Raw genomic sequence first — 21,817 nt, forward strand, 5'->3', positions numbered from 1 at the left:
CGGAGGAAAGGACATAGCAGGAAAGGACGCAGCGGGACGTCATCAAGAGTCAGGCTAAGTCCTGCATCACCGATGGGTGTTGCTCCCACGAGATCCCTGGGGGGATGGGGAGAATGGCCAGGGTGCTACCTGTTGGAGCAGCGCCTGTGCTCAGGGGATGCAATAGAACAAATGCGAGGTCCGTGTTCTTGCAATAGCTGAGAAGTGGAGGCGCTGGTGCTGAGGAGAGGATACAGTTCATGGTCCTTTGGGATTCCCTGCGGAGGCGACCTGGCCTGTTTAAACCACGCAGCTGCCTTCTGGAGCAGAGGACCGGCCTGGGCCCCAGGAGACATTCCACTGGGCCCACGCATCCTCATAGCTGAGCCTTTCAGCTACTTCTAAGGATCTCCAGAAGGGACTGCCTTCTCTTCTGACCAGGGAGGGGGAATGGGAATAGCCTGGGGAGGTTTCTCTCCTGGGCTCCCCGAGGCTGTGTCTGTGAACTACCCGAGGCTGGCGTTTTGTGGGGCTCTGACTCCCGGCAGGTGTAGGGTTTCGGTCCAGTCCTGAATCTTCCCGGCGTTGGGCAGTGGAGGGGACAGTGCCGTTTGCTGGAGCCCCTGCGTGGATGTGGTCATGCATGGGACTCACCTCCTGTTTTCCGGACTCTGATTGCAGCCCATCAGCGACAGCGGTGGGGTGAGGCCTGGGGTGGGCATGAGGGAATGTGAGGCTGTTTCCCAGAATCAGATGGGGTCACACAGCCCAGGATGGAAGGGGCTGGAGTAGCTTCTCACAGAGGGGCCCGGAGTGAAGCCATTCTGCGGATACCTACAGGCTGGGGTCGGGGGAGGGAGGGGGGGAGCCGCAAACCCTGACTCTTTGGAAAGATATGCACCCCAGGTGATGAAAGGAGAACTTGAGCCTGAGGGACCGCCCCCATCAAAGAGCTGGGCTTATGCAGCCTGCGCTGGAATTCCGTAATCCCTAGGATTCAGCCAGCAGAAGCAACGAGGACTTTTGGTTTTATTTCTGTGATTTCCTCTTTTCATTCTGAAATGCTTTTAATTTATAGTTTCCATCTGGGTCTACTGCTCTGGTCCCAGGGTGCCATCACCCATCCCAATGAAGTCGTCTTGTGGGTAATTCAAGATAGCCCCATCCAGAACCCACTTCTAATTCAGACAAAACAAAGAAACCCATTCACTGCCTGCCCAGCTGATCTCCTAATTGAAAGGCCCTGTGTCCTGCCTGATGTCTTCCCAAACTTCAGACTAGAAAATCCTGGATCAGAGAAACCTGCCATGATAAATTTGAAGTGGATTTAAGGGCAACGCTTCAGGGAAGGAGTCAAGCGTCTCTAGGGGTCTTTAAAGTCAGGTATTGGTGTGGGCTGAGTTATGCATCCCCACACCCCCACCAAATTCACATGCTGAAAACTTTTTTTTTGGGGGGCGGGGGGGGCCGCATCTATGGAGGTTCCCAGGCTAGGGAGTCAAATTGGATTGGAGCTGCAGCTGCCAGCCTACGCTACAGCTACAGCAACCTGGGATCTGAGCCACGTCTGCAACCCGCACCACAGCTCATGGCAATGCTGGATCCTTAACCCACTGAGCGAGGCCAGGGATCAAATCTGAGTCCTCATGGATATTAGTCGGGTTTGTTACTGCTGAGCCATAAAGGGAACTCCCACATGTTGAAAGCTTAACCCCCAGTTCCTCAGAATGTGACAGTATTTGGAGACAGGGCCCTTAAAGGGGTCAGAACACTGAAATGCGGTCATTAGGGTGGGCCCTAATCCAACAGGACTGTCGTCCTTATAAGAAGAGGAAATTTGCATAGATGCATAGGGAAGCCCATGAGAGGATGGAGGGAGGAGCCATCTACAAGCCGAGGAGAGACCTCAGCAGAAACTAGCCTGCCCACTCCTTGACTTCAGCCTCCAGCCTCCAGGACTGCAAGACCGTCAATGTGGGCCATTGAAGCCCTCCGTTGTGGTACCCTTAGTGCATCTTGAGCAGACTGATACAGGTGTGTTGAGGCTCACCTGTCCAGGGAGCAGGAATGCGCCCGGGAGAGGGAGGCTCGACCTGGAGAGGGAAGGAATGGTCTGCAATGACAAGAGCCAAAGCAGACTGTTCTGGATTAGGGAGGAGACTCTGGAGTGAGACGTACAGCCCGTCGTAGGTCAGGTTGGATTAAAACAATCGTGATCAGCCCATCTAACCTCTGCTCCCACCTTCAACTGCCACACTTAACCTGCCCCGTGCCCAGCTGCCCCCAAGCTGTCTCTCGCTGGTCAAGGTCTTCACTGCCCAGGGTCTTGTTATGTCTCCCAGGCATCTGTGCAATGTATGGGGGTCCCTGAAGAAGGCCAGATGACCCCTCCCCCAGTGAGCTCCATCTGCGCAATTTCATGATTTTATCTGCATTGTGGGGCTGGTTCCAAGATAAGGTGCCTTTGTCAAAACTAATCCAATTGTACTTTATGTTGTGTAAATTATACTTTAATAAAACTTGACTTTTTTGTTTTTCTTTTTCGGCTGCCCCCACAGCATATGGAAGTTCCTGGGTCAGGGATCAAATCTGAGCCCGAGCTGTGACCTACACCACAGCTGCGGCAATGCTGGATTTTTAACTTACTGAGCCACAGCAGAAACTTCAATCTTGACATTTTAAAAAGGAAAAAAAAAAACCAAAAAAAAAAAACCCAGTGAGAGTGGTGGAGAAAACATTTGGAGTAAAGGCTTTTCCTAGGTGGCGCTTAGGTTACATCACTTTGGGGACCTATTGCTACTCTTAAAGCTTCTGTGATTAAAGAAGGGAAGGATCTAGAGGAAGGAAAACGTGGACAGTGCGGCACAAGAGTGAGTTGAGGAATTGAGCAAAGACCCCCCCCATGGTGTCCCCAGATGGAGTCCTGTCTCTTACCCATTCTTAGATCTTGATTCCTCTCGTTTTTATTTTTAAGTACCTTAAAACAATCAACAGCGCAACATAATGGAAAAAGAGTCAACATTGGAAGCTCTACTTTTGAGTGGACTCCATGCTCCCACAGGTTAAGTTATTTCATTCCTTAGGGTCTTGATATTCCATGTGCAACCCTGGGATCGTGGCAGCCATTGCTTCCTTGCTCAAGATGCCTTCAGGGACATTCAAGCTGAAAAAACATTCAGGTGTTCAGTGAGTGCTGGGGAAGAATCTAGCTCCAACAGACTTCTTACTAGAAGCAGGAAATAGAGTGACCTGAGATGTAAGTTCCCTCTTTTAAGTTTTGAGGTTGGAGAGAACTCCTTATTGCTTTTTTGGAAAAAAACAAAAAGACATTCATTTTGCTCATTAAATTGTTATAATTTTCTTTTTAATAATAGGTCTGTAATAGGTAGAAATTCCCCCAAATCATGGCAAGCATGGCCTCTCCTCTCACTATAATTTGGGTAATTATAGCCGACAGCCGTTCATTTGGTTGACATCATTTGGGAGATGTGCAACTTATCTCTTTGCGTGTCATCATTGTAATAGTTCATGTTTTGATAGAATCTCTCCAAAATCCATTAAACATCCTTTTATCTTCCTAAACATGCTCCACTGGATACGGCTTAAACGTTCTGCTCCTCAGGGTTATCGTGCCATTCCACACCGAACAGAGATGTCATCAGCGAGCCACTGTGTTTGTCTTTTTGCCTTTGTGGTAAATGATCGTGTTTCGAGGAATCTGGCGTCTTCTTGGTGCTGTTGCCTATTTTTGGTCAGTCTGTCTCTTTCCAGGGCCATCCACTTGATCTGAGCTGGGAGAACAGGCATGAAGCTTGCTTGAATTTGTCTACCACTGGATAAAATCGGCTCTGAACTACAGGGGTCAGGAGCGCTTTGGGGAAAGAGTACATGTGTGAATGAATGCCATCCCAGCCTGCACTACTGATTTTCCAACAGTATCTGATTTCTTAATTTTTTTGAAGTATAGTTGATTTACATGTTAATTTCTGCTGTACAGCAAAGTGATTCAGTTATATATATAGAACACATATAATTATATGATATATATAATTATATATTCTTTTCCAAAATAATTGAATCCCAGGATATTGAATGCAGTTCTCTGGGCTCTGCAGTAGGACCTTGTTGTTTATCCATTCTATATACGTTAGCATGCATCTACTAATCTGAAACTCCCTATCCATCTTTCCCCTCCCGTCCCCTCTTGGCCACCACAAATCTGTTCTCTGTGTCCAACAGTCCCTGATTTCTATTCTCCCTGGGGATCCAAGGTTGAGCTCAGCTAAGCCAGTCAGCAGATTGCATTCTCCTAGGCATGTGATTGGTCCAGAGGTGATGATGCACCCAAACAGGTCCAATCAGAGTGTTCTCAGCATCTTTAGTTCATGATGCTCTATCCTGGACACACACAAAAGGAAGCATATAGCCTGGAGCTATGGGCAGTCATCTTGCCACCCTTCCTGAGTCAGCCTCAGGATGAGGCTGATACCAAGGAAGGCAGCATGGAAAGAATTCAAACAATACTTTGATGACACACTCTAACCCCTGGATTAACCTTTGCCTTCCGCCTACGGATTTTTTTTAAGAGATTTATGTGACAAATTTCCTTATTGTTTAAACCAGTTTGAATCAGCTTTTCTGCTACTTTCATCAAAGAGACTCCTGAGTGACTCATAATGCGAGAGTTTAGTACTTGGACTTGATAGAAAATCTATCCTAGTACCTCAGACAATATTGTCAGCACACATCATGGTAATACATGGGTGTGCACTAATTCTTTAAATTGTGCACATGCATTATACACACTTTTGTATGTATGTTTCACTATAAAAAAGAAGAGAGTGGGAGTTCCCATTGTGGCACAGCAGAAATGTATCTGACTAGGAACATGAGGTTGCGGGTTTGATCCCTGGCCTCCCTCAGTGGGTTAAGGATCTGGCATCGCCGTGAGCTGGGGTGTAGGTCACAGACATGGCTGGGATCTGGTGTTACTGTGGCTGGGGCATAGGCCGGCAGCTACAGCTCTGATTCGACCCCTAGCCTGAGAACCTCCATATGCTGTGGGTGTGGCCCTAAAAAGACCAAAAGACAATAGATAAATAAATAAATAAAATAAAAATAGTTAACTATGGATATAAATAATCTTTACGGATTTCTCTGCTTTGTCTGAATAGTCATAAATTATCTAAAATATAAATTTCCTTTTTTTTTCCCCCAGAAAAGAGTTAATACCATTATATACCCATCTAGGCAGAATAACCAACAACATTCATTCAAAAAATATTTATTGAATGTTGGAGTTCCCGTTGTGGCTCAGTGGTTAAAGAATCTGACTAGTATCCATGAGGACGCAGGTTCAATCCCTGGCCTCGCTCAGTGGGTTGAGAATCCCACATTGCTGTGAGCTGTGGTGTAGGTCACAGATGCGGCACAGATCCCATGTTGCTGTGGCTGTGGTGGGGGCCAGCAGCTACAGCTCTGATTAGACCCCTAGCCTGGGAACCTCCATATGCCACCGGTGCAGCCCTAAAAGGACAAAAGACAGAAAAAAAAATTATTGAATGTCTATTATTTGTCAGACATTCTAGGTCTTAGGGATATAATGGAGGACAAAAATCCCCACTCAAAAAGATACAATTAACCCCCCCCCCACAACAAAGGATCTATAGTCAGGCCAGGTAATGATGAGTGCTATAAAGAAAAGGAGGGAGAGACAAAGTGCTATTGTTTTAGGCAGCAGGGCTGAGAAGACCTCTCTGATGAGGTAACAAATGAACAGAGACCCAAAAGGAGTGAGAGTGAGCCTTGCAGATATTGAGGGATTCAGAAAGAGCTCTTCAGACCTGGGAGCAGTGTGTGCAAAGGTCCTGAGGCAGAAGTGAGCATGGAGTGCTCTGGACACAGCACAGAGCAGGGCGTCAGGGAGAAGGCACGGGAAAGGCAGCCAGGAGCCCAGCCTCCTTTGCTGGGGCCAGGACTTTGATTACATCCAGAGAGAGGCGGGATCTATTTGGAGGATTTGGGAGGAATATTAGGATGTGACTCAGTGTTGAAACAATCACCGTGGGGCATGGAGAACAGAGGGAGAGTAAGGACATGGTGGAGGGCGGGCTTTGGTGCTGCTTGCTTCAGCTGACTGCTGAGGAGCCAGAAGCACTGACCCGAAAGAGAAGAACACATAGGTCATTGCATTTTAGTTTTTGTCCCCAGAGTCCTTCTGCAAGTCATGCCATCCTCCCTAAGGGACCTGGGAGTCTGTAAACCCAGCAGTAGGAGTGGTGCCTGTGACTTTGCAGAATGTGGGCGTCTCTGCCCTGGGAGCTTGGCCAGCCCTGACCTCTGACCTGGAGGCAGGCAGGGCTGCAGAAGCAGGAGTGAGGGGGACGCCACAGCCCTGCTGGACCCCTGGGCGCAGCTTCTTCGCTCCTGTCAGACACATGGGTACCTCTGCCCTTGGGCCAGCTCTGGAAAATGATCTCAAAATGAACATCTAACGTCATGTGCTAGGAGTTCAGATAAAAATGCTTGCTCAGTCTCGCTGAGTTCTGTCTTCCCTTTCCAACAGGGAAGAGAAGGCAAAGAGAAGGGAGAGGCACAAGAGAGCATTCCGAACTTTCCACATGCTCTCTGAGTACTTCCTATGGAAGGACTGAAGTTTCCTTTGAGGCACCGGCCAAAATAGCCCCCTGCGGTGTTGCATTCAAATGAACTGATAAGTCCCCCCCCCTTGCAGTTTCCTGTCTTGGGTTAGAATTGCTATTGAAGCCTCACTGAGCATTTCCTGCAGTTTTGCTTTCTTTGACTGTGATAAGTATTAATGCCCTTAATTTTTTATTCCTCCCTTGGGCCTGGGATTTTTGTGAAGACTGAGGTTTTCTTGTTCTTTCAGCCGCCTTTCTTGGCCATGAACAATTTTCATCGTCTGTGGCAGATTTTTCTAGGGTTGTTTTTTTTTTTTTTGTCTTTTTAGGGCTGCACCAGTTGCATATGGAGATTCCCAGGCTAAGAGTTAATTGGAGCTGTAGCTGCCGGCCTACACCACAGCCACAGCAACGCAGGATCTGAGCTGCGTCTGCAAACTACACCACAGCTCACGGCAATGCCTGATCCTAAATCCACTGATGGAGCCCAGGGATCAAACCGAGTCCTCATGGATGCTAGTCAGGTTGGTTAACCACTGAGCCATGATGGGAATTCCATTTTCTTTCTTTCTTTTTGTCTTTTTAGGGCCACACCCATGGCATATGGAGGTTCCCAGGCTAGGGGTCTAATCGGAGCTACAGCTGCCAGCCTACACCACAGCCACAGCAACGCCAGATCCGAGCTGTGTCTGCGACCTACACCACAGCTCAAGGCAACACCAGATCCTTAACCCACTGAGTGAGGCCAGGGATTGAACCAGCAATTTCATGGTTCCTAGTCGGATTGTTTCCACTGCGCCACGACAGGAACTCCGGAACTCCATTTTCTAGGTTAGTTTTTCATTCAGACCTTCACTTTGGTTTTTCTTTCCCTGTTTTGAAAAGAATGAGAATCCTACAGCAGCCAAAACTGAATGCGGGAGTTTGAAGCTCACCACTGTTGCTTTTCTTGTTGTTTTCTTCTCCCCAGAATCCTTCGTCTGGGGCAGTCATTTCCCTGTGATTCAGACAACATTTTGTGTGTTGGAGGATGTGCTTTCTTTTGCCCAGAGAGAGAGGTCGTAATTTTCATCAGGTTTTTCAAAATATTCTTACTGACATAAATTTGAAAACTTTCAGAAACTCTGAGGATTATCGCTTTGGGCAAATCTGGTGACCAATCTTTCTGAAACACGGAAACAAACATAATTATCTTTCTGGAGACGGTGAGAAAAAGGCCCTCTCCTCCCCTAGAACCACGAAGCATGTGAACTAAAAGTGACTTCCACTTCCCCACCCACCTCCCGCACTGTACAGAGGTGGAAGCGGACTTCTCAAATCTCAGCTGCGACCGGAGCCCACATCTTGAGTTCTTGACTCAGTGTTCTGTTCATCACCCACATTTCACCAGCAGCAAGCAGATGTCCAACTTCCCTAATATTCCACCTCCTAAACTCTTCTCTCTCTTTTTTTAGGGCTGCACCTGAGGCATATGCAAGTTCCCAGGCCAGGGATTGAATCCTAACTCTAGCTTCGACCTACCCGACAGCTGTGGCAATGCCTGATCCTTAACCCACTGCACAGGGCTGGGGATTGAACCCGCACCTCTGCAGCGACCCATGCTGCTGCAGTCAGATTCTTAACCCACTGTGCCACAGCAGGAACTCCTCTCTTTATTACCAATTTATCCTCCAATTTATTCCTCCAATGAAAGCAATTTCATTACAAGAACCTAAGTAATTCTGAGTAATTGACAGGAACCTTCCAACCACACAAAGGGTCATAGATGTAAGAAATCATGTCTTGTCCTCCCAATCTCCAGAGATCACGCGCGTGTTTTCATGGACTCCAGCCTTTGCACTGAGAGCCATCTCTTTGTATCCATGCTTCCACTCTGCCCAGGATTTGGGGGCTTGAAGACAAGGACTTCTCTTGAGGGTTCTTCTCTCTTTGAGGCTCTCACACAGGCCTGAGTGCTCTGTATACAGTCCATTACACTTTAGGACACTGTCTCGGGGTCACCGCGTGGGCTGTAATTCCTAAGCTCAGTGCCTTCAAGGGTGAGGCAGGTAATGAAGAAAAACAAATGTAGGACCAGAGGGGCAGTGGAAAGCATAGAAAACTTACGAATCTGTGTCCCATCGAGTCTAAAAATTGTAAAAACACTTCCAAGGCCAAACGTCCCACTATTGTAGCATGAAAAGGTCAGCAAACCCCAAACAGAATAAAACTGGACAGTATGGTCAGAGCCAGTCATTTCTGGGCTTTGAAAACTGGCTAACGTCAAAGAACAAATGGAAAAGCATTTACTCATGAAAAATAGAGCTTCAGGCAAGAAGAGTGGGGTCTGCTCTTTTGGTCCGGGCTGCCCCGCTCCTAGCCCTCTTCCCAGGTCCACCCATCCGCAGTTTTATCAGCAATGGACTGATCAGCGAAAAATATCGTCTGCTGCTAAGGGGCAAATCAATTTGAGGGCAGAGGGCGCAAACCCACAGCGTTGACAGTAACGGAGAACTTGGCAGGAAACCAACGGAAAACGCACAAACCTGCAAGCCCGAAAATGTGCTCCTGATGGGGGTACGCGGCGGACCAGCCATACATTTTACAGAAAATCCTGTAACGGGAGAGCCCAAGTATCGAGATGGGCTCTCCGCGCGGCCCGACAGGCTGGGAACCTGCACATGCGCAGGAGGAAGCCAAGCGAGCCCAGCAGAGCCCAGTGAAAACCAGTGGAGGCTTAGGCCGGGCCAGACCTCGTCGCCTTGCGTGACCTTCACACACATCTATTCGCAGGGGGTGGACGCCTTGCAGGTTTGTGGGCTTTGAGAAGAAATGCTGCCGCAGGTCACGGCGCCAGGTTACTGCGGCGGCTCGGCCCCGCGCCGGGGAGGTGGGCGGGGCTTGCTCCCGGGTCCTGGGTAACGCCCCCTTGTCACCTCCTGGCTCCTCCTCTCTTCCTGGCCCTGGTGCGGTGGTGAAAGTGGTGACCCCTTTGGCACGGCGTCACTTCTGTGGTGGGAAGGAGGGTGGCAGGAGGCTGGCAGGACTGCCGGCGCGTGTTTTCCCCGCAGAGTCCTTTTCGTTGGGAGTTGGGGGGGGGGGGCTCTGTGTAGTGAGTGGAGGGGACTCGGCGGCGGGCAGTGCTGGCGGCCAGCCCTCGCTGTTCCCGTGGGCACCGCCTCCTTTGTCCTGGCCTCGCAGGACCTACCTCAGGCCCACCTCTCTCCCCTGCTCTTCTGTTCGATTCTCTCTCTCTTTTTTTTTTTTTTCCTATGCCGCACTCGCGGCATAGGGAGGTGCTCAGGCTAGGGGTTCAATCAGAGCTACAGCCGCCGGCCTACACCGCAGCTCACCGCAAGGCCGGATCCTCAACCCACGGAGCGAGGCCAGGGATCGAACCCGCAACCTCATGGTTCCCAGTCGGATTTGTTTCCGCTGCGCCACGATGGGAACTCCTCGATTTCCCTTCTTTGCTGGCTTCTGACCCACATGGCCCAGTGGGCATTCGTACCAGGGCCTCAAAAATAGCGGGGCGCTTTGCCCCACCACACCCAGGTTCCCCAGAGGTACCCCAAAGTCAGCAGGACTGTCTTTATTCCTGGGTGAAGCACCCACCCCCAGCCCTGTTCAGTGAACCAGCAGGTTGCATCCGGACCTGAGGGTGCGGGTAACCGGGAGGAGCTCACGGAGTAGCAGGCATACAAGGGGCTCGTTTTAGGAGGCAGTCCCCTGCTGCTCTGCAACCCCCTGCTCTCTCTGAACCTCTGAGATGACCTTGAACTCTGAGCACCCAAGAGGAAGGACAGGGTAGGGAGGGCCCAAGAGCTGTAGGGTTCCTCGGGCTGTAGGGTCCACAAACGTGGGCTCTGGTCCCTTGTGGTAGGCAGAAAAGTGGTTCCCCAAGCGCCCAAATTTCTGAAACCTGCGACTACATTCCCTCCTGTGGCAAACGGGACTTTGCACGTGTGACTGAGTTAAGGCCTGTGAGCTGTGTGATGCACAGGTGGGTCCAATATAATCACTCGTGTCTTTATGAGAGGGAGGCAGGCGGGTCAGGGCTGGAGACGTGATGCAGGAAGGGGAGGCCGGGTTGATGTGATTGATGGTGGGAGTCACGGGACAAGGAAAGCGGGTGGCCTCGAGAGGCTGGCAAAGCGAAGGAACTCAGGTTCTTCCCAGAGCTTCCGGGAGCGACACAGTCCTGCTGACACCCCGGCTTTAGCCCAGTGAAACTCACTTTGGACTTCGGACCTCCAGAGTGGTGAGGTAATACATTTGAGCTGTTTCAAGCCATAGTGTTTGTGGTCACTTATTACAGCAGCAACAAACTGAATCCTCAATCCATCCATCCTACACCTGCCGTTGATGGAGCTCTTGGACCCTTGGACGGGTGATTCCTCTTTCTTGGCCTCAAGTTCTTTAGGAAGGATTGTAGGAAGCAGGATCTACGATCATTTTCAAACATTTGCTCGTAAACGTAAAGGCACAGGATGGTTTTATTAACAGGAGCCATGTGTGGAAGCCCTGTGTCCGGCAGATAAGAATGAGCTTCTTTGGTGGTTTGGGACCCACGGGGCAGAGCAAGTGGAAGGTGAGGTGTAAGTGGGGGAGGGGGTGGGGGCAGGGGGGAAGGTAGGCACTGGCGTCAGGGATTGGTTGATACACCAAAAACTCACTGGATTCGAGTAGAACTGAAAGTACCATAGTTAACTAATGAGCCTTTCCGCCTGTGCTCTGTGAACTCATCAGAGTAAACTCCATCTTCACGGCACAGCCATTTCTTGCAACATCCTCATTTCAAATCCCTACCCCCTAAGGAGCTTAAGCTGGAAGGGAACAGTCATGCCTGCCGTAGCAAGAGCCATTAATACAACACCATCTGAGAAGAACCACGGCTAGTGGTCCACTGTTACTGAAACCGACTTCTGTAGCCTGCCAGCATCCTCAAAGTGTCCCTGGGGAAGGTCCTCTCTCCCCGAAGTTTTCCTCTTGCTTTTCTTCTGTTGCTCTTGAAGTCCTGCCAGGGTCCAAACTCGCGCCTCTGTACACGATGCTGAGTTGCAGATGTCTAAAGCTGGGGACGCCCCACGACATCGAGCTCAGAAAGCAGAAGGGATAGGTAAAGAGGGCAGCAGACACGGTTTCTCATTGGCACTAATGGTCTCTGGGAGGACGCCAAGGGCAATATAAACCCAGCCCAACGGAGCAATCAAAGCATCATTTGAAAAACAAACAAATAAGCTTAATGGGTGAGGATTTCAACTCCCTTCTCCAAAGCCACTGTAGGTCCAGACAAAACAAACACAGAAGTGGAGGAGGGTTATTAAATGGGAACTGGTGTGGGCTGTACAGGAAAATTTTCTGCTTGGTCACTTGGTCAGGCCCCACCTCCACCCCCAGCCCCATAAAACGTGTAAGAATCCACAAAGGAACTTGTTAAAATTGCAAATACCTGCATTCCTTCAAACCCGGAGAGTCTGCTTCAACAGGTCTGGCATGAAATGTTCCTCACATGCACGGTCCTGGGAGGGAATTTAGACAATTATTGACAGTGGCATCTGAGCTACCAAAGCGAAGGCAGCAGGGACTTAGGTTTTAAGCCCACTCTGGGAAACTCTAACAAGTAGGACCCTCATGCACACTTTTTATTTCCCGCAGTGCTTCTCTCTACACAACTTTATTAGGTGACGGCGTACTAAAGTTCTCTTAAACAACAAAAAAAGTAATTACGGGAGTTCCCTGGTGGCAGAGCAGTTAAGGATCTGGTGGTGTTGCTGCTGTAGTACAGGTTTGATCCCTGGCCTGGGAACTTCTGCATGCTGCAGATGGGCCAAAAAAGAAAAGTAACTATTTTTGTTACATGGTGATGTTGTATAATGTCAGCTCTAAACATCTTAAAATCCAGTGCCTTTTGCACGGAGCTGTCAGTGTCCCCAACACCATTTATTTAGGAGTCTGTCCTTTCCTCATTGTGTATTCTTAGCTCCTTCGTTGTAAACTGACCATATATGCATGGATTGATTTCTGGGCTCTCTGTTCTGTTCTGTTGATCTAAATGTCTGTTTTTACGCCAATACCATCCTGTTTCGGTTGCGTGGCTTGGAATATAGTTTGAAATCAAAAAGTGGGATACTTCCAGCTTTGTTCTTCTTTCTCCAGACTCCAGATGGCTTTGGCTATTTGGGGTCTCTTGTGGGTCCATACAAATTTTAGGATGGTTTGTTCTTTCTCTGTGAAAAATGCCATTGGGATTTTGATAGGTATTGCATTGACTCTGAAGATGACTTTGGGTGGCATGGGCGTTTTAACAGTGCTAATTCTTCTAGTTCATGAGCATAAAATGTCTTTGCCTTTGTGTCTTGTTCAGTTTCTTTCATCAGCGTCTTATCATTTACAGTGGACAGGGGAATTCTTGAGCTCCTGTACTTTGTCCTTGCTTCTCTGCATCTTGGTCCTCTTTCCCAGGGAAGAATTCTGTGTCCTTGGCCTTGGTTCCTTTTGCAATCATCTAGGTGATTGTAAAGAAAGGCAGAAATGCTGAACCAAGGTAAAATGCACTCTCCTTGTCGAGAGTGCCTTCACTCATCTGTTCATCCACTCTTTGATCTGTTTATTCCACCGATAATTGCTGAGTGCCTATCTTGTGCCAGGCACGCACTTGACATGAGAGGTACAGAAATGAACAAGACAGGGGCCCTGCCTTGCGCAACTTATATTCTGGTACAATAAAACAGACAAGAGAGGGAGGGAAAGCAAAAGAGTGGAGAAAAGCAAGAAAATCAGAGTTGGTGAGTTCCTGTGGCTCAGTGGAAATGAATCCGACTAGTAACCATGAGGCTGCAGGTTCAATCCCTGGCCTTGCTCAGTGGAGATCTGGCATTGCTGTGAGCTGTGGTGTAGGTCACAGATGTGGCTTGGATCCTGTGTTGCTATGGCTATGGTGCAGGCTGGCAGCTGCAGCTCTGATTTGACCCCTAACCAGGGAACCTTCATATGCCGAGGGTGTGGCCCTAAAAAGTCAAAAAAAAAAAAAAAAAAGAAAGAAAGAAAGAAAAGAAAATCAGAGTTGTTGGTGCTGAGACGAGAAAGATGGTGGATGGCATGACCAGAGGACGCTGGATTGGGTGGTTAGCGAGGGGCTGTCTCAGATTAAACAGCTGAGAATTATCTGAATGTCAAGAAATCATTAAAGCAAACACCAAAGAGAGGGGCATTCAGGAGTTCCCTTGTAGTGCAGTGGGTTAAAGGTCTGGTGTGGTCACCGCTGTGGCTCAGGTTTCATCGCTGGTCTGGGAATTTCTGCATACTGTGGGCGTGGCCCAAAAAACACCCCAAACAAAACAAACAAGGAAGTAAAAACTGCCAAAATGGTCAAAAAAAGTAAAAATAAATAACCTATTAAAAAATACTAAAAAAGGGGGGGTGGGCCTTCCACCAAGAGGGACCATGTACTTGGGAAGAAGAATATAAATCAGACCAACAGCATAACGGTATTTTACTTAAATACATTTTCAAAAAATCGCATTTCTCTTCTTCATAGCTCCACTTAAATGGACTGTTTGGAATCAGAGTCACCTGTGAGAAATAGAGCTTAGCAGTGAAAAGGAATCGTCGGCTCTGATAGAATTTCTTTCCACAGTAACTAATTTGCCCTCTTCCCTAGGCAGGAATTCTGCCTTTTCTTGTTCTCAGAATAGAAAAGAAAAAAAAGAAAAAAGAAAAAAAACCCAACCCAACCAAAAACATCCCACCTCGCCGCCAACAGAAATAACCCTATTACGAACCAACTCCAGCCATGAAAGAAGAGCGCGTCATCAGGGTGTGACGTCACCACGTTTCACATTAACTGGAGCAAAGGATCTGAGACGAGGGGAGGTTTTTGGAAACAACTGCACCCCTTCCCCCTTGATTGATTACAGCAGCCTTGTGGTTAAATACTTAAAAATAGACCAGCGATCAATTGTTTGACCCACTCACCAGCTGCGAAAGGCATCGTCACCCCCACGTTCATATGTTGAAATCCTAACCCCACCCCGACCCCGTGTGACGGATTTGGAGAGGGGGGCCTTCAAGGGGGCAGAGGTTAAATGGCGTCTCGAGGGTGGGGCCCGGATCTGATGGGACTGGGGCCCCTAGAAGAAGAAGAGATACCACTGACCCTCTGCCACATGAGGACCCGGTGAGAAGGCAGCCGTCTGCAAGCCGGGAAGAGGAGCCCTCACCCCAACCCGGCCATGGCGGCCCCTTGACCTTAGACTTCCAGCCTCCAGAGCTCTAAGAGAATGAACTTGTGTTGTTGGGGCCCCTGGTCCGTGGTGTTTTGTTATGGCAGCCTGAGCAGCCGGAGACATCCCATCTGTCACCTGTAGTTGGCCCAGAGACGGGGTGCAATAAAATGAATGAAGGGACGTGACTCCCCACCCCCATCTCCAGCCCTAGGCCCAGGGCTGGAAATGTGTCTAATGAGATATGGTGCCCCAAGGATTTAGCGTCAAACAAAATTCTTTATTTTTCTTAACTTGGAACTAATGTATTTAAACCGAAAGTTTAATATTGGAGTTCCCCTTGTGGCTCAGCAGGTTGTGAACCTGACTAGTATCTGTGAGGATGCAGGTTCGATCCTGGCCTCAGTCAGTGGGTTAAGGATCCACTGTTGCTGTGAGCTGTGGTGTAGGTCACAGGCGTGGTTCTGATCCGTGTTGCTGTGGCTGTGGTGTAGGCCAGCGGCTACAGCTCTGATTCAACCCCTAATCTGGAAACCTCCATATGCTGAGGGTGCAGCTAAAACAAGAAAAGAAAAAACCACCTTTAAAAATAAAATGCACAAGAAAACATTTTCATCAGCCTGTGAAAGTATCATAAGCCCTGACAGAGGTCCCCTCCCTCGTCTATCCTGAGATCCTGCTTCCATCACGTAGCAGCTTCGAGATCTGGGGGCAGTCCCTGGGCATTCTTCCCTATAAAAGTGAGGCGAATGAAGGGGTAGCGATATGGAGCAGCAAACGTGGTTGATGGGGCACTTGGATGAGTCTGGGGTGGGGTGCGCTGGAGGAGTAACGCCGTCCTGGGAGGGGTGTGGGGCGAGCTGACGCTAAAGGTGGGGGAGTCTGCCCTTCCCCCACCCGGCCTGGCAAAGGAGTTTGGGGCTCAAGGACAAAGACGTCAAAGGGGAAGTCTTACAAGGAGCGTGTCCTCTCCTCGTCAGGTCATCTCAGGAAGACTGCCCTTCTTCTCTGATGCGCTCTGAGGGCTGAGTCTGCGTGGGGAGAGTTGAGGGTGCTGAGTTCTGCTCGGAGGTGGGCCTGGGTCTGGAACAGAAGCAGCTTCAGCACCCTAACCCCTGGGGAAGCTCTCAATAAACGCAGCCTTTTACAATTTTTTAAAATTTATTTTTTAGTGGGGTCTCGTCGATTTATAGTGCTGAGTCCATTTCTGCTGTACAGCGTGATGACCCAGTCAGATATATACATTCTTTTTCTCGTAGTATCTTCCATCATGTTCTAGCCCAAGAGACTGGATATAGTCCCTGTGCTGTACAGTAGGACCTCATTGCTTCTCCATTCTCCATCCGTCCAACCCCAAACTTCTACCTCCCTCCTCGTTGGAAACCACAAGTCTGTTCTCTGTGTCCGTGAGTCTGTTTTGTACACCACTATGGAAAACTCCGGAGGTTCTTCAGAAAACTAAATATAGAACTACCGTATGATCCAGCAATCCCACTCCTGGGCATCTATTTGGACAATACCCCTGCGTTCGTTGAAGCATTACTCACAATAGCTAAGACATGGAAACAACCTAAATGTCCATCGACAGATGAATGGATTAAGAAGATGTGGTGCATATGTGCAGTGGAATAGTACTCAGCCATAAAGAAGAACAAAATAATGCCATTTGGGGCCCCATGGATGCAACTAGAGTGAAGTAAGTCGGAAAGAGAAAGACAAATACCATATGATATGACTTACAAGTGGAATCTAAAATATGACACTAGACAAACCTATCTACAAAGTAACCCTTTGCAATTGATGGCCCCAAGGCAGGCTTAAAAGCTCCCTTCTGGCCTCATTTGCATCAATACCATGTTTAGCAGATTGACTGGTCCAGATAATCATCCAGAGCAGTGGTTCTCAACGGGAGTGATCTCGGCTCTCCCCCTCCTCCCTCCCAGTGGACATTTGGCAATGTCTGGAGACAATTTTGGCTGTCACAATGAGAGGGAGAGGGTGTCTCTAGGAGCCAGGGAGGCTGCTAAACATCCTGCAATGCATAGGCCAGCCCCGAAACAAACAGCTGGCCCAGAATGTCTGCAGTGTCAAGCTTGAGAAACTCCGGGCAGGAGCCTTTCCTCTGATGACCGCCCTGGAATAAAAAGTCAGGGGGCAATAGGAGGTCTGCTGACGCTATTATTTAAAAAAAGAAAAAAAGGAGACAATTCTGTTTATAAGCTTCTTCCTTTCCACTGCTTCAGCTGAACTCACATCTAACTTTACTAGTGTTGAATCTACTAAATACATTTCTTTTATTCTCAGGACTAAAAGGCAAAAAATGTGATTTTTCCCGTCCAGCTAACCTAGCAGCAGTTTGTTCCATCCAGAGCCAGAGTAGGCTACCACTGCCCTCTGGTGGAGACGTTTGGAACTGCTGCTTTAAGTGCTGGGAACAAGATTCTAATGTACTAAGCGTATGGGGCCCCTGGCTTTTTCTTTACGTGTGATTCCCTAAAAGGACAGGATGTATGTTGCTTTATAGGGTTAATTTTTTTTGTCTTTAGTCTTTTTAGGGCCACACCATGAAGGTTCCCAGGTTAGGGTCAAATTGGAGCTGTAGCTGCGGGCCTACACCACAGCCTCAGCAACATGGGATCCGCACTGAGCCAGATGGGACCTCCTCTAATATAGTACCCTAAACATTTAGACATTATTTAATAATGATTATATATCCCTCATCTTCCCCTAGAAGCACAGAATTAATTCATGAAATGGTATCCAAGCTTAATGATAGAAATAGCGTAAGCAAATCCCCCAACCCTCTTTTTAAATTTTTGACTAATTAAAAATTCGAGAACGTTTGGGAAAAGTAGAGGAAAGTAAAGGGAAGAAGAAAAATTTCTGAAGTCTCACTTCCCGAAAAATATGAATATTTACATTTTTGGACTATTTTCTTCCAGTCCTTTTTTAAGGAAAATAAAAAGGTTTTAAATGCTGTTTTTATTTGCTGAGCTGTTACATACTACAGATAAAAACGTGTGTCCCGTTTTCTTTTTTCTCTAAGCATCACAGTCGCGTCTCCACGTTGTCATGGGCCTGTTTTGTTACGGTGAGGGGCCGGGCTGCACCGCCCAGACCCATTTCCGGGAAGAACTGGGGTGGAGGGTGGGGGAGTACCTGGACCAGATTCGCGCCCCTCCCAGCCTCGCTCAGCCTGCATCCAGGCCTGGCGGAGGCAGGATGAGGCAACAGGAAGGACCTGGTGGCCCTCCTTTCTGGACAGCCACCCGGACCTGCCGCCTCCTTTCCTCCGCAGGGGTCGCCAGGAGCTTCCTGAATACATCCCGCCCACGACGAGCCCCTTGCCTCCGTCTGCATCCCTGAGCAGCGTGTGTGCGCCCGTGACTGGGATTTCTAACGTAAAAAAAAAATTTTTAAGAAGCCGTCTACTGCCCATCACCCTGATTTCCACTGTCTATTTGAGTTTCTGGATGAACAGCTCCAGGCCGTCATTCCTCCCCATCTGGTGGCCTGAGCAGTGGGGGCTGTGGACCCGTCCTCGTGGGCCCTGCCAGTGGTTGGGGACAGCTGGGGCGGGCCTTGACATCTCTCCTGGGGCCCTTCGTTTTCCATCCCCTGGGGGGTCTCTGCGGAGGTGGGAGCAGGTGTGGAGACACGACGGCTGGGCAGAACTTTCAGCCTCCCCAGCGTGAGGCCCTTCATTGTTGTGTGGGTGGCAGGTGTCTATACAGCCAGAGGGCAGTGTGTTATGCAGCAGTGGATGCCCCTGGGAGAAGCTGGTGGTTGGCCCTGGGGTCAGGAACCACCAGAGGTGGGGGCTCCTGCATGGCTGCCTGGATCTGAGTGGTGAAGGTTCCAGAAGTGAAGCAGGAGGCATGGCCCCCCAGAGGCAGCCGCAACTGCAGCCAGGCTGGCCTCTGTTCCTGGAGGGGCGGCCCTGGCATCTGAGGGTTTTCAGGCTTCTGCCAGCAGAATCTTCTCCTGGGTTCCTTTCAGATCTCTGATGCAAAGGCCATCACATTTGCTTTGTCCACGTCGTTGCCATTAGGAAAGTCAAGGCTGGTGCCAGCATGTGGGCTCCTGTTGTGCAGACTTTGAGGACAGCCAGGGCTCCCGATGTCGTGAAAGTTTCCTGTTAGGAGGGGACGGACCCCTCTCTGGGTAGCCGGGGAAACGCTGTAATGTTTTCACGTTTTGGAGCGTGGTACCACGTGCTCATGTGAACACTTGCCCCAGTGCAAGAGGCCATTCAGGACAAGAGCAAGCCCCTCCCCTGACCCCTCTGTCCCCGAGGCAGACACCCTGGTCCACTTGGCGTCTTTCCAGGGCTGGGCTGCGCCCCGACACGGATACTGTGATGGTTACTTTTACTGATGCCCAGGTAGCTGGTTCAGCACCACTCCTGAGGGTTCTGCCAGGGTGTTTCCAGAAGAGATAAGCAACAGAATGGGTGACCCCAGGGTGATGCAGTGTCCTTCCCGGGTGGGGGACCCGTCCAGGCCTCCCTAGGCCTGGAGAGAAGAACCAGGTGCTGCAAGAGGGGGTCGCCCTCCTGCCTGACCGTCCGAGCTGGACGTGGACCTCCTGGCCTCCTTGCTGGCTCTCAGGCGCTTGAACTACACAGGCTCTCCTGGGTCTCCAGCTTGTAGGCAGCAGATTAGGGGGCCTCTTGACCTCCTAACTGAAGAGGCAATTCCTTATAAATCTGGGGAGCTCCATCTGCCACCTCTTTATCTATCTGCCTGCCTATCTCCTCTCTCTCTTTCCTTCCATCCATCCCTCCATCCCTTCCTCCCTCCCTCCATCCACCCATCCAGTTGGTTCTGGTTCTCTAAAGAGCCCTAATACAGATACAGATCACTTAAAAACCCATTTATTTTGAAACAATTCTAGATTCACAGAAGAGTGTTCCCTGATCTCCTCCAGGCAGCTCCACCTGGTGTTAGCATCTGTGCCACCACGTTCACCACAACTAAGAAGTTAACAGTGGTGCAGTTCTCTCTCTCTCTCTCTCTCTCTCTTTTTTTTTTTTTGGTCTTTTTAGGGCTGCACCTGAGGCATATGGAGTTTCCCAGGCTGGGGATCTAATTGGAACTGTACCACTGGCTTACACCAAGGCACAGCAATGCCAGATCCAAGCTGCGTCTGTGAACTACACCACAGCTCATGGCAATGCCGGATCCTTAACCCACTGATCGAGGCCAGGGATCGAACCTGCAACCTCATGGTTCCTAGTTGGATTCGTTTCTGCTGCGCCATAATGGGAACTCCCCATTATGCAGTTCTCTTAACCAAATGGCAGGGACAAGCAGTCTCCCCAGGTCTCCACTCCTGCCCATGTCCTGGTCAATGCCAGGTGGGACCCCCCTTTGCGTGCAGCACCTGGCACTGGGGCTGAGTGATGGTCCAGCCAGTGACCTGAATCGCAACCCTTGTGTTGGACTCCAAGCAGTGCTGCTTTTTAAGAAAAATGCCGAAGTAAATCACACCCTGGCTCACAGTTTTTCGTGACGTTCTGTTTCTGATTCTTCCCCGGGGAGGGGGGTGGGTGCGTTGTCTAAGGATGTGGATTCACGTGACCGAACTCCCGTCCCACGGGGCATGGGCTCATCCTGGAGCACACCACCACATCCTCGACCGCAGTGATGCTCTCTGATGCAACCTAAGCTGGTCCGACTGTCCCCAGGCTCTCCCGCTGGCCTCTGGGGAGCCGCCTTCCCCCAGGTCAGCCGCGTTCTCATGGAGTCTGGGCGTCTCAGCTTGTCCTTGGACGCATCCGCCTCGCAGCCTCCGTGCTCCTTCTGTCTGTCTATCTGCTCTCCGTGCCTCCTGCCCCCTGCCCCCTGGACTCCCTTGGCCCCTCCCCATGCAGGCATCTCAGCCTGGGTCCCCCCCCTCCCCACTCCGGAAAGGAGAGCCCGAGCCCCAGGTCTGCGAGGAAGAAGTTATTGTGGAAAGTGACCAGGGACCAGGGGTCAGAGAGGGAAAGACATCTAAGGGGCTGTCGTGAGAGAAAAGGTACGTGTCGGTCTGTGCCCTGGGATCTGGCGAGGGGCACCCGGGGTCCTTGTCATTTCCTGACGGTTAAGAGCACCTGCCAGGAGCATCTTCTGTCCTGATATTTGCACCTTGACTCTGGTTCCTGACACAGAGCTCCCCCGTGCTTGGAATTTCCTAGGTGGGAGCGGGGTCTTCTGGTGAAACGACTCTGGGAGCCACTTCCGAATAGGCTGGGGCCAGGAGCAGGGGGCTGGGCCAGGTGACACAGGATTGGCCAGGATTGTCAACGCTCCACTGATGACTGAAGCTGGGCCATGAGTACATGAGAGCTTATCGCTCACTCTCTTGACTTTTCCCTGTGTTTTAAATTGTTCATAATAATAATAATAATAAAAAATAGCCATTCCAGGTGGTAGGGAGGGCGGAAGAGGGTGTATGAAGGTTGACTTTGATGCTGACAGGTGACAGGAGCCTCAGAGTCTCCAGATGCTTCCCCGAAGCACCTCTGTGTGAAGACATTGCATTTCAGGGGTGAGATAGATAGTCCGTTAAGGGAGTTCCCATTGTGGCTCAGCGGAAACAAATCCGACTAGTATCCATGAGGTTGCGGGTTCGATCCCTGGTCTTGCTCAGTGGGTTAAGGATCTGGTGTTGCTGTGGCTGTGGTGTAGGCCAGTGGCTGTAGCTCTGATTCGACCCCGTAGCCTGGGAACCTCCATATGCTGTGGGTACAGCCCTAAAAAGCAAAAAACAACAACAACAAAAAGACCCAGTCCATTTAGGAAACTGGACACCTTCCTCCAATACCTCTGGTCCCAGGCTTTTCCAAGAGGACGTGTCATTCACAGGAGCACCTCTCATTTCTAAGGAGTAATTCCTAGGGCTAAATTCACCAGCATGTTCTCCATACATTCGTTTTATAAAGAAACAGAGAATCAAACCTGAATTACGTCTCTAAGGGAACGGGGAGGCACTGGGCCAGGGGAGGAG

The 21,817-nt window shown here is 49.8% G+C and overlaps 1 long non-coding RNA gene across 1 annotated transcript; it reads right to left on the reverse strand.

The window, feature by feature from the left end:
- Positions 1-3,326: 3,326 nt before the first annotated feature.
- LOC125112410 (uncharacterized) lies at positions 3,327-9,558 on the reverse strand. The gene is made up of 3 exons (XR_007131156.1): positions 9,146-9,558; positions 7,556-7,785; positions 3,327-3,850 (listed from the first exon to the last, which is right to left on the reverse strand). It is a non-coding gene; the product is annotated as an uncharacterized LOC125112410 (long non-coding RNA).
- Between the last annotated feature and the right edge of the window lie 12,259 nt (positions 9,559-21,817).

Source organism: Phacochoerus africanus, chromosome 12, assembly GCF_016906955.1.
Source record: "Phacochoerus africanus isolate WHEZ1 chromosome 12, ROS_Pafr_v1, whole genome shotgun sequence".
Lineage (NCBI taxonomy): Eukaryota > Metazoa > Chordata > Mammalia > Artiodactyla > Suidae > Phacochoerus > Phacochoerus africanus.